Raw genomic sequence first — 2,923 nt, 5'->3', positions numbered from 1 at the left:
GGGGTGCCCTCGCGGCGCCCGGAGTCCGAGCCCGAGCTCCCTTTGCTTCCAGGGTTCCAAAGTTCAAATCACACCCTTGATCTCATACGAGGCTTCGAAGAGAAAGTTTGGCTGCAGGCTTGCTACTTTCTCATCACCCGGCATTTTGCCCCTCACACGGTTGCACACGGCCAGGACTCCGGGCCTGGCTGCTTGCCTGGAAGAAGTCCCTACTCCTTCCCTCTGGAAGTCCCTGGTCTGGGCAGAGAAAACGATTCCTGTGGACCTCACGGGCGGAGCCTCCCCCGCATCTCTTAACCCCCCCTGCTGGGGATTCCAAGAAAGTCTGCTCCTCTGAGGGAAAGGTGCCAGCTGAGAGTGGTGACATGTGGCATGCACTTGGTTAGCTCCAGGGAAAAGAGGGAGAAGCGCCTAGCTCTACTGGGCAGGGGGTGCGGCTGCTTGTTGAGGGAGGGCGTGGTCTCCAGCATCTAAGGGAATCCTGGGGTTTACTGGGGGCTCTCAGGATGTAGGTAAAATTCTCTTTGGAAATACCCTTTAAAAAGCTCCAGCTAACTTCTTCAACAGTGAGATTCAGGGGAACAGAGCAACTTGCCATGTACCCCTGTGGCCTTGGAATGAAAAGGAAATCCATGCACGGGCTTTTAATTTAGTATTGATGGGAAAGTGGGTGACATGAACTATGAGGCATGTAAATATTTGGCTTTGCATTCATCAACACTGTGGGGTCTGGATGGCACAGGCCTTAATCTCGGTAACTCAGGAGGCTGAGGCAGAAGGATCACAAGTTTGGGACCAGCCTCATCAATTTAGGGAGGCCCTAAGCAACTTAGCAAGACTGTCTCAAAATAAAAAATAAAATGAAAATGAGCTGGGGATGTAGCTCTGTGGTAAAGCACCTCTGAGTTCCCAGCACCAATAAATATTTTAAAAATAAAGTGGGGCCTGAGAAAGAACCTCTCAAATTCTGATAAAATGAGTAAGGGTTCCCAGGTAGATGCTTAGAAGATGTAGGGGATGGCTGCTGGGAATCCTCTGCGTATTCCAAATGAATGAATGTGTAAAACAAATGTGTAGATTAATAAACAGGAACATTTGGGCTCTGAGCTGATGCTTCTAAGTTTTAAGCTTTTTTGTAGGAACTGATGCGGGACAAAGTGGAAAGGTGATCATCCTCAGTGCCAGGCAACTGTGATTCTCATGGTGTGTTGGTGTCCCCACTCCCACCTGCTTTGGCAGGAGTGAGGATAAAATGAAACTTGAGGGGAAGAGGAGGTCAGTAAGTGGACCAGGAGCAGCTTTTGGGGAGATGAGAAGGTGGAACCTTTCACACTGAATTGGGAGGTACCTGTGAGCCACCCTCAGAATCTCAGCTTCTGGCTGAGCCATTCTCAGGCAGGAGTCTCCTCTCCTTTTCAATCAGACCCTAACCCCCCTTGCTCTGCCCTCCCCATTCCTTTCTTTCAGCTTCTACCCTTATATAGTATAGCTTGCTGCCAAGACCCAGCACCCACAAGATCACACATTTGCCAGTTGGGACACTTACTATTCTTTATGTTTTGGGCCTTGCTCCTGGCTTCCCTGGCTCCCTCTGCCAGTCTGCAGGTCCCCTCCACGAGGAGCCACTGTGTTCCTCTTTGTCACCACTTCCATTGATTCCTAACCTGCCCTCTGAGTCTACTCGGACAACAGATGAACTAAAGCCAGCTGGAGCAGCTTGAAATGCACTCCTCTGGGGTATGTTGGGAAATGAGCTCTGCTGGGGCTTTTGAATCCAAAGGAGTAGATTTCAGTCCAAGCCAGAGGTTTGGGAAGGCTGGGAGGGAGAACTCTCCAGACCCATGGGTCCAGAGGCAGATCACATCCATTGAGTTTACCCTAAGTGTGGGTGACAGATTTTAAAGATCACTTCAGAGTGTACATCATGTCTCTAGTAAGAGAGAAAGTAAGCAGTTTTGAATCTGGAACATCTAAAAGAGGGAGGTAGTGATCCAGGGCCTCATCAGCACCCCAATTATGTAACCATCTGAGCTTTTATAGCAAATCTGTCAGAGTGAGAATAAATCATTCCCATTCCCACCCCTGGAAGGTCTCTGGAGTTCTTCCATCTTCGAATTTGATGCAGCTTTTCTGGCTCTCTGATTTATTCTTTGCAGCCTAGCAAAGATGCAGTGTCTACCAAAAAAACACAGGAAGTCTACGGAGATTTCCTAGTAAAATTGTGTGTGTTTTGGGGCTGGGGATGTGGCTCAAGCGGTAGCGCGCTTGCCTGGCATGCATGTGGCCCGGGTTCGATCCTCAGCACCACATACAAACAAGGATGTTGTGTCTGCCGATAACTAAAAATAAATATTAAAAAAATTCTCTCTCTCAAAAAAAGAATCTTTAAAAAAATTGTGTGTGTTTGATTGTGTTTGTATGCTTATGAGAGATGATGGAGGGTTTTGTTTTGTTTTGTTTTGTTTTTCTCATACTGGGATTGAACCCAGGGTGCTCTATCACTGAGCTACATCCTCAGCCCTTTTTATTTTTTATTTTTTAGTTAATTAATTAATTAATTTATTTAATTGGTACCAAGGATTGAATCCAGGGAGTTGAACTTCCTCTTTCCCTCTCTTCCTCCCTTCCCCACTACTCCTCCTCTACTCTACTGGTCTCCCTTCTAGTTGCACATGGCAGGCATCCCCCACCCCCAGTCCCCTGCCACCTTTCTCTTCCTTTTTCGTCTCTAGCTCCCACATATGAGAGAAAACACGTGATCTTTGACTTTCTGGGTTTGACTTATGCCTTTAACATAATGGTCTCTAGTTCCATCCATTTTCTTACAAATTACATAATTTCATTTTCCTTTATGGATGAGTAAAACTCCATTGTGTATATACACTCCATTTCCTTTATCCACTCCTCTGTTGATGGACACCTA

Source organism: Marmota marmota, unplaced genomic scaffold, assembly GCF_001458135.2.
Source record: "Marmota marmota marmota unplaced genomic scaffold, marMar, whole genome shotgun sequence".
Taxonomy (NCBI): domain Eukaryota; kingdom Metazoa; phylum Chordata; class Mammalia; order Rodentia; family Sciuridae; genus Marmota; species Marmota marmota.
The sequence above is the reverse complement of the archived record's forward strand: the minus strand, read 5'-3'. Positions refer to the sequence as shown.